This window comes from Prionailurus viverrinus, chromosome B3 (assembly GCF_022837055.1).
Source record: "Prionailurus viverrinus isolate Anna chromosome B3, UM_Priviv_1.0, whole genome shotgun sequence".
In the NCBI taxonomy this organism is placed as follows: domain Eukaryota; kingdom Metazoa; phylum Chordata; class Mammalia; order Carnivora; family Felidae; genus Prionailurus; species Prionailurus viverrinus.
The window spans coordinates 123,511,365-123,521,844 of NC_062566.1; the positions used below are offsets into that span (position 1 = coordinate 123,511,365).

At 40.9% G+C, this 10,480-nt stretch overlaps 1 pseudogene; it reads right to left on the reverse strand.

The window, feature by feature from the left end:
• Positions 1–9,163: 9,163 nt before the first annotated feature.
• On the reverse strand, positions 9,164–10,101 carry LOC125168141 (tyrosine-protein kinase CSK-like; annotated as a pseudogene).
• Between the last annotated feature and the right edge of the window lie 379 nt (positions 10,102–10,480).

A 10,480-nucleotide genomic window follows, 5' to 3' on the forward strand; every position in this document is an offset into this window, starting at 1 on the left:
AAATGCATCTTGAATCTAGAATTGGGCTTTAGATTTTCCAGAGTAAAAGCAAAGCAAAATATGTGTGTAGAGTTTTGCATGGGTGGGTGTGCACTTTCAAGGCATACATGTAGGTGGAAATTCAGAAGTTTGCTGAAGTACCTTTGCATTTAATTAAAAGCTTATTTTCAGAACAATGAAAAGAGGAAGTTTTGCCCTTGATAAAGAGACAAAGTGGTGGGGCATCAGCAGCCCTTTCCTCAAGGCACATTCCTCCTTGAGATAAAGTCTAGAAAATAAATGGGGACAACCTTGGGCTATGTGCTGATTTGCTCTAGGTTGTAACTTTATTGATCTTTGGCTGCAGGCAATTACCCGAATAGGTGGCAACAGGCACAAAGGGTGACATGAAAGAGAAAGAACAATGTCCCTCATGTGGCCTAGAGTCTGCAGACATCACGGCTTTAACTTAGAAAAAACCCCAAGAAACTCGGCTCCCTTGTGGTCTTTGGGGATCACGAATTCTGGGCATAACAATGTTAAGTTGCAAAAGGGGTTGGTCTAAGGGGGACTGGGTAGTCCCTAGAAATTTCCATCTGCCATCTTTTCCCCACTCCTGCTCATGTCTATCTAATGCTAGTGGTTTTTCTACCTTTGGATTTTGTGTGAGGTGAGTGGCTGAACCCAGTCTGGGTCCCCCAGAGCCAGGTGCCCTTGCACTTCTGCACCTCAGCTACAAACATTACTGGGCATTCTGAGCCAGAAAATTATTTGTTGCAGGGACTTTCCTGTGCATGGCAAAATGTTTAGAGCATCCTTGTTCTTTGCTCCTTAGATACCAGTAACAGTTCTCCTCTACCCCTGAGTCCTGATAAGCATAAACTTCTGTAGATTATCACGATGAGGTTTTTTGGGGGGTGTTAGTGGGGTTCATGGGGTCCTGAGCGATGACCAAGAAATAATTCTTAAAGTCCTCTTTGGTGCAAAAAGGTGATTTTATTGAAGCACAGGGACAGGACCCGTGGGCAGGAAGAGCTGCCCCAGGACCATGAGGAGACACTGGTTATATACTATGGGGTTTGGGGAAGTAAAATCCAGGGGAAGTTTCTAGTGAGATTTTCATATGCTAAAGAAGACTCCCAGGATACCGGAGGCCTAGGTATTGTCAAGCTAGGGTTGTTTTTCCCTCTAGCAAAGCATTAGCATTGAGACAGTAAGGAGTTCCTGGAGAAAGGTTTTACTCTGCCAGGCTCAAGTATTTGTCAATAGGCTGCAGGTTATAAGGAAATTTAGTTCTATCTGCCATTTCCTTCTGCCTTTCTTTCCCACAACACTATGGAGGGGTGATGGAGGACTTGGGTCCTGCAGGATGAGGATCACCATCAGTTAAACCTTTGTTTCTCTCCTTTCCTTTGTTCCTGGGCAGCCAGGAGTGCCTGAGGAATATCACACATATCCCACCTGGCTGGAGGTAGGGGGGTGTTTGTGACCTGTCGGCTTGCCTTATGCTCCCTCACCAGTCAAAAGTATTCAGAGGCTCAAAATCATTCCCCTTCCCCAATAGCTGGTTAAGTGTTTTAAGAGAAGAAACACAAAGCATTGAACTCAAGAGAGCCATAAGGACAGTCTATATCCTCACATAAATGAAATACATTTTTAATGTAAAATACGGAGAATTCGAAGTAAGAGCAGTTTAGGTGGTCGTGAAGTTCACATTAATAATGCATTCATCCATGTAGTCTATCAATATTTATTGGATGCTAACTAGCTGCCAAGCCCGTGCAAGGTTCTGGAGAGCTCAGTCTGATGGAACAGATAATAAATAATGGGATGATCTTAAAACCATGTAATCATGAGGTATTACAAACCCTCTGAGTTGAGGGCACTCACCAGTTTGAGTGAGAAGCATCTTTCTAATTATTCCTCTCCATAAAACATCTTGAAACATTTTCCCTTCAGCAAACCTTTTCTAGCAGCCCTTTAATACTCTATTCTCCTCATACCACCTCTTTTATGACTCTCTTGGTCTAACGCGAAGTTAAAAAATGGAATTCGTTTTGTTCCTTGGTATCAGCGGCCTTCGGCCTCACGTGGTAGCAGCTTGAGCCTCTGGGAACGCGTCCTGTCTCTGAGAGCAGAAACAGAGGGTCAGCTGGCTCTTAAACAGAATCGTATTTGCAAGTGGCCAGCAGGTTGGAATGTGATAACAGCCAGCAGACACTTCACATGGTTTTCTCAGCCAAATCTGCGAAGCTTCTGTCATGCGCCATTGTAAAGTGAACAATCAAAGTTGGCCTTGTGGGAGGGTCCATTCTCACTGCCACGGGGCCTGTATACTACACTAGCTGAAAGGACAGGGGAAAGCCATATGGGTTAAAAGAGAAAGAAGGGTTTGATTTTTAGGACAGATTGCAAATTTGCCAGGCATTTCTCAAAAATAGATGCATTTGGACTATCCTGCCGCAGTCTGGATTTTTTACCTAATCTCTCTCTTGCAGTGTGCCAAAGAGATTTAATTTAAAGGCAATGATTGGGTAGCATCCTGACTCAGCTTTCTGTGGAATCCATTATATCTTTTCAGAATGTGGCCGGGGTGGGGAGTTTGTGCCTGCGTTAAAATTCTCTTTTGATGAACTTGCTGCCGATGCAACGGCTTCTACTACTTTTAAATATAAACATGAAGATATGAAAATAATAACGACTTGTTTTCAGTCTTATTTGTTCCCCTGAATTTCACATGCTAGTGAGCTCTTCCACTTTAGAACATCTTAGGGTTAAGTTGAATAAGATACATAAATGTTAAGCATAGCAAACTGAAGATTCGCAAGACAAATAAATTACTTGTTTGAATTAAAATAAGTCATCCATTGTTTAAAGGGAGACCGTGCCATCAAAATGATTTGGCAAGGACTGTACTGTGTTATGGAGAGTGAGGGAGCCCTGGAAGAAGAAGATACCAGGGATATCAGAGTCAAAAGGCACTTCTAATCAAAATAAATAAATAAATAAATAAATAAAAATAAATAAGTAAATAAATAAATAAGAAAAAGAATGCATGCTGATGCCGTAATTTATAATCGCTATTCTTGAAGAAGAGCTTCTTAAGGCTGGTCCAGAACCTATAACTGCTGTTGAAAAAACTACAGAAGATGAAGAAGTGTGTTTACTTCTGAAGTCTAAAATAGAGCTTCGAAATTTTTCACCTTTTTTTTTTCTTTTAATGATCTTACTGGTTCTGCTTCTAGTAAAATAAACCTTATTTTAGTGCAAATAAAATGGCATAAATGTAATTTACTTTTCTGACATTTATGTGTTTGTTTTCTTTCCCCATTTAACTTTACAGGAACCATAAAACCAAATTAGTTAGAAAACCACTCCTGTGTTTAAAAATGTTGTTTGTGTAATTGGTGTATATTTTACTGATATGAGATCACCATTAGTAATAATATTAGTAGATGTAGACCAGAATTTACATTTAAATGGTATCCCATTAACAATATCTAATCAGACAATTATGATATTGGTAATGGAATACATTTGATAAAACCATAATTATACTTCTTAGAAGTATACTTGAGAACAGTGTTAGAACTTCCTTGCAAATCAAGTCTAAAGGAGACAGGAAATGACCAGAGCTTCTTAAGAGAATCTGTATTCTTTTATTAAGTGTAGCAAACGAGGGGTGCCTGAGTGGCTCATTTGGTTGAGCCTCTGACTTCGGCTCAGGTCATGATCTCACAGTTTGTGGGTTTGAGCCCCATGTTGGGCCCTGTGCTGACAGCTCAGAGCCTGGAGCCTGCTTCAGATTCTGTGTCTCCCTCTCTCTCTGCTCGTTTCCTGCTTATGCTCTGTCTCTCTCTCTCTCTCTCAAAAATAAACATTAAATTTTTTTTAAACTGCATCAAATGAATACTTCATATATTTGTTTGGGTATTATCTGATTGGTATCTAATTTGGTATTATCTGGTTTCATGACATTTAAGTTTGAGAAATAATTTTTTAAAAAATGATATATTAAGTTATTATTTTTCCGAATACTTTGTATAATTACTGCACTGATCCTTGGGATGATGAGTTAGGCAAGGGCTTCAGTGGTAGTTGTTTTTACAGTGGATGAAACTTAACACCTGAGAGATATCTGTCTCATGGTACGTATGGATCTGAGCCCCAAAAAGAATCGAACGGTTTTACATGATAACAATATAGCAATGGTTGACTGTCCAGGGAATGATAGCAACATAAATGGATATTTTATAAAACTCTAACCAATAATGTGTATTCTATGTAATAGACACATACATCATAGACCAAAGAAGGAAACTATGGATAACAAATAACTTCCAGAAGAAAATTGGTCTTTGGTTTAGATTACTTAAGCAGATCAACAAATCTAATTAATCTAATCTACTCTTCATTGAACGTCTACACTACAGTATCCAATTTTTAAATATTAAAATATGCAAATCAAAACATAGCTTATTGAGAATGTAGGAAATCTTTCTACACAGCTGATATCATTGAATGATTAGTTTGGTATGCTTTCTTCTATAGAATGAGCCTAGTAAAGGTTATATACATGCATGTACACACAGAAACACACACAGAGCAACACAGAAAGAGAATTATATTGGTTTAACAGAAACCTTTGGATGGGTCATTTTGGTGGTGGAGGTTTGGCTCTCAATGTGTGACTGCAGACAAAGCAAGAGCTAACAAGCTGTATAAAATGCAGTGGGAAACAATTAAAGATTTTAACGAAAAGAAATGTGAACACGGAAGGGAGGGATTTAGGACAAATTTTGAGTAATAGAGGGACATATTAGCGGGAGGTAAACAGAGTTTAGGTGGAAACTTACCCATCTTTTCATTAGGTATTGGGTCCATGTCAGGTGTTAGGCACAACTGTCAACATTGAGAAAGCAGAACTGAACAAGATGTAATGTTCCTTATAAGCAGCTCGTGAGAAATTCCCTCTGTTTGTCCTGTTTGTTCTATGAAATAGAAGTTTAAAGAATGTCCGGGAAAACATCTTTCCTACTTGAAATTGTCTTCTCGGGTCTCTTTTATGCGGAATCTGTGTGCTGATTTGTACTAGTCTGTTGCTGTTAGAGCCAAGTGTTCAGCAAAATTTAGCACTACCATTTGTGTGAGTAGTATCTGGGGGAAAAATCAAGAAATTTTGGAAAACTATAGCTTTAGAATTCACAAGGAAGTAAGTAAGGAAGCGTCTGAAGGGTCAAATTAGAATTTGGTCAAGGATTTAGTATTCAAAGAAGATCATAGCAAAGTTGATCATGCGAATATAAGCCCTGAATAGTCACAGAAACACTGGGAAAAGGAATGGGATTCTTTCAACAAGTAAACAGAATATGAGCAACTAATAAAAAGAGTCGGATAGCTTTGGATGATATCTGGCTTCATTTACTTCCAAAGGTTGTGATTAAGATAAAACAATAAAATGTGTTTAAACAACCTAGCACAACACCTGGCTTTGTAGATCACCAAAAAGGCAGTGTCTCTTCACCTTGTGGCTTAACTCAGGTAACTGACAATGGGCTACAGTAACGAGGAAAACCCAGAAATGATAGTCCTCCTGTTTCAAAGTGAATGTGTTTGATTATTTCTATTTCTGCCACAATGATGCAGCTATGATGTGGGTGTTTACAAAAGTATTACAGAATAAAAAAGAAAAGAAAAATTTAAATGAGATTTTGGTGAAACAGTTTAAATAGTTTTCATTCTGTAGCCTCAGAATGCTGGGTCTTAACAGCATACAAAATTAAAGCTTTCATACGCAACAATAAAGACAAGTTCTTGTAGACTTCTGTGGGTGATCTCACACAGACTTTTACATCTAATTGTGCAATGTGAGTAGAAAGCTGAGGATAATAATAATTCTGGAACAGGCAAATGGTAAAGTTTTTAAATATTTTCAAAAGTGCTTCATTTGGCGATCAACTTTTGAATGAAGATATCCCTCACTTTAAGGGTAAACGGTACATAGAATTTGCTGTGGAAATAATGACAGGGAATGGGTTCTAAGAAAGTTCCCAATGTTAACATATAAACTTAACACACAGACACGCACACAGTATGTAAAACAACTCTAATGTGTAAAAATTAGAAAACACAAGGGGTGTCTGGGTGGCTCAGTTAGGCATCAGACTTTGGTTCCGGTCATGATCTCTCCGGTCTCGAGTTTGAGCCCCGCATTGGGCTCTGTGCTGACAGCTCAGAACCTGGAGACTGTTTTAGATTCTGTGTCTCCCTCTCTCTCTCTGCCCCTCCCCTGCTTGCACTCTGTCTCTCTCACTCTCAAAAATAAATAAACATCAATTTTTTTTAAATTAGAAAACACAGATATACTCAATGGGGGGGAATTTCATATGAAACACTTGTCTTACAATTTTGAATTTGGAATTTTTCCTAGTCAAGCAAAACAAAACAGAAAACCAAAAATCAGAATAAAGCAGGTTATGAAAAGCTAAAAGGAGATTCTTTCTTTCTGGGGTGGTTGTATTTTTTTTTAACATTGTTTTAAAGTTTTATTTATTTATTGTGTGTGTGGGTGTGGGTATGTGTGTGTGTGAGAGAGAGAGAGAGAGAGAGAGAAGAGCAGAGAGAGAGGGAGAGAGAGAACCTCAAGCAGACTCTGCACTTGTCAGTGCAGAGCCTGATTCAGAGCTCAAAGCCATAAACCACAAGATCATGACCTGAGCCAAAGTCGGACTCTCAACCGACTGAGCCACCCACGCATCCTGGTTGTCTGTAAATTCTTGACAGACGATAAAAGAAAAGATGTAAGCAGAGTGTGAATCCAAAACAATATTCACAAAGATTGAAACATGGTCTTTCCTAAGACTATATGGATATCGTTTCCTAGAAAAAGAAATTATGTTCACTATTTCCAAGTGGGTCGTTGTTAAAGAATCAAAATTAAAATCATAAAATCTGAGGATGTGAATCTTTTAATAAGTTTTTATATATTTTGATTAAGATGCATTGTTTAGGGCACATCATCAATAGTTTTAATAGTCAAAGGAAAAATAATGTCCACATTTTTCCTAACTGATGGTCTTTTGGGACCGAAACTAGTCTACATATCAAAATCCTTGGCTTTTATTTTCTTTCCAAAGGCTCTCAAAATGATTTATATATGTGGGGATTTTTAAGTACATTTTGATATTTAAAAATTAAAATGACTTCCAAGAATGATTAGACCTGCAAGTAGCCATGAGAAAGCTGCCATGTGTGATATCAAAAGTAAGAGCATTCTAAGCCTGATAATTTCTCCCAAGTGTTATTAAGGTGTAATATTGTGCCCTGCTAAAATATTTGCCATGTAATTGCATGTCATCTTAAATGGTGAATTAACATCAAAATGGTGTGAGCTAAGATTTACTTGAGCTACGAGGTATATTTCAAACATGGAGGTTGGGAGTTCTCTGGGTATTGCCCCTGCCAGAACTGGACATATGATATGCGAGGAAATGCACAATTCTAATATAACGTGATCTTAAACATAAGTATGGTAATTAATGAATAACACAAAATGGCCCCCAAATATGGGAAGCAGCTTTGCATTTGATTGGGACTATACTAAGAATTCAATATACATCATCTCTCAAATCCTCTTCATATTTAATGACCAGCACAATATCTAGCACATGATAAGCACTTGATATATGTTCATTAAAATACATGAATCTCTATTTGGACTAGGAAACTAAGTTGTGAATGTGTAAGTAACTTATCTAAGGGATCTAAAACTCCATCTTTCTAATTCTAAATTCAGATATTTTAACCATACAGAATTTTAGTTAATGAAGTTCCTACTCCAAATCCCAAATAATCTAAGGATTGCAAGCTTGCCTTTCATTATAAATTAAATCCCTGATTTAATTGATGTATGATTCTCACCCCATGACCAATCTAGACAAGCCTTCATTGGGCATCATCATTTCATAGATCGTATCAGTGACTTCATAATAACTACAATTAGGGGTGAAGTCACTTTGGGCGAGGCGCTAACTAGTTGAAGAGTATAACCTATTTTCTCACATAGTGCTCAGAAGAGTTTTATGATTGCCTTTTCTGCTTGGGAGGAAACTGGACTTCAGGTAAATTAAGCTCATAGTTGAAGTCCCAATCTACTAAGGGATTCAAATAGGACTTAAGCCCAGGTTTTCTAATTCCAAAGTCCTTCATGTCAACACCAATGCTGTATTCAAGGTTCTCAGGCCACAGCCACAGTGAAGAGTTTCACTGATCTTTTTTACCTGACGCAGGTGCTGATGCCTCCATTGTCAAGAGAAATGTGTTAGAAAACAGGTCCTGGTAAACGTATATGCTTGGTTTGCCTAACAGATATCAAAAGTCTCTAGGATAGTATAATTCTGATTATTACTATTACTCTAATAGTGTCAACAAATAATATTTTACATGCTAATTGATGGATGCCAGTGTTTATCCTAGTATTATATGTCTTTGCATACTTTTGTCTCCCTTATGGAGTGGTTTATCACAATTCCACCTCACAAGGAAGGTGGGTGGGCTGCAACAGCACATGACCTCCATAAGTCCTTGACGTATGTCTGCCTTGAGTACACATGAACAGTGTAACACGTCAAGAGCAAAAGGCAGAGGCTGAGGCATCACCCAACAGGGATCACGGTATGGAGAACAAGGCTCCAGCGATGGGTCCCTAGAGAGAGGCCTCCTTTCCCCAAACTTTGTGGGTAGAATAAGAAAAATAAGAATTGTGTTTCTTATAAAATTCCCATGTCCTGGGTATTTTCTTTCTCATTTTGAATGTTAGTAATAAGCATTATGATAAAAACACACAATAAAAATAAAAATCCCAAAAAAGGAAGGGAGCAAAAGTCTAAGAAGGACGTATGAGAGGCTAGAGGAAGCCTGGCCATGGTAGGGGGCATCTACATCCTCCCTTTTTGACACTTAGAGTGGGTACCTTGAAGCCCTGCAGGTAGGTCTGTGAGAGAAGGTGCCAGGATTAAGTGGGATCTGGGCTGAAGGCCAGAGGGTACACAGGCTGAGACAGAAGAAAGAGGCCCATTGTTCCTCTGGGCTCAGTTCAGCTTGGGGCCCAGTGAGAAGGGGCATCAGGCCTCAAACTATCCAGGTTCAGTCCCCACACGCCCATGACCTGGGGGGAAGGCAGTAGTCACAGACTCAGTTTGTGGGTTTTGATGCGCAGGAGCTGCTCACATAGCTGCAAGGAATGTGGCGGGGCAGAGTCAAGCTCCCTGTAGTTCTTCCTGACTTTGTTCACCCAGGTGGGCAGCCCTAAAGGCCATCCATCTCGTTGCCCTTCTCCACCTGAGGGGCTAGGTCCTTCAGGGGAATTCTTGGACAAAGCACTCACTCAAAGGAGTAGATTTCCCAAAAACAGATTCTAAAATTATACACGCTAGACTTGGTGGAGAATTTCTTCTCTCCTCAGGGCCTCAGGGACTATCCACCTGATCTCAACCTTGCCTGTGTTCTGCCTGCTAGAGGCCTTTTCAGTGAGGTGGAGAGTCACTGACCTTGGCCGTGTTGTCCTTGGACACTAGCACATCGCAACAGCCAGGTCCCAGGGCACAAGGTAGTTGCCCTCCAGGTACTTCGTGGCCTTGCAGACTTCTAGTGAGAACTTGAGGAAACAGTCCGCCAAGCAGATAATCCACCAGGCTCCCTTGGCCACATACTTAGTGCCTACAGACCCAGTGCTCACCTTTCGCTTCCACCAATCGTTCCCAGAAGCAGTGCCCATTTGCCATGGCCAACCTGTTTGGTGGCTGAGAATGGAAGCTGGGAAGGCCTGGGCAGTGGCGTCATTGTTAATGCACTAAACAGTGACTTTGTTCCCTCGGCAATCGCCCAGTGTTAGGTCTCCAAACACCCCCTCCCCTGTGGTCTGCAGCAGCCCACCTCCTTCTTGCTCAGCGCCCAGCTACAGGGGGGGGAAGCTCCTCCAGACCCGCCTCGGTGCACGCCGTGACCTCTGGCTTCGTGAGGCTAGTGCAGGGTTCATCTGCATGTGAGGTGTGGTCCCCAAAGCTCCATGAGCTTCTCGGAGTGCACTTCCTCATCGGTGCTGGGTGCGCTAGTGCGGTACATGACGCCGTGGTGCGCCATCTTGCCATCACGGGTCACGTGGTTTGCAGCCTACCCAGGGGAAGGCGGTGCTCTCCCGCCCTGGACCAGGCATGGAAGCACCTCCAACCACTGGAGCCAGCTGATGCTTCAGTTCAGCCTGGGGCTCCACCTCTGCCAGGGATGCCTCGGGGTCAATCAGGGGGCAGGGCTGTCCCCCATGTACCATCAACCACCACCACGGAGGTGTAACAGAATTGAATTCATTATGGCTCTGGAGTCCTTACTGGTTAACCTGGACTGTGCCAAGGCCTGGCTGGGATTGCTCTCTTCCTGGCCCCAGTCCACTCTGTGGTGGCCTGTCTTTGGAAAGGAACCATGGTGTCATGGTTGCGTCTTATGG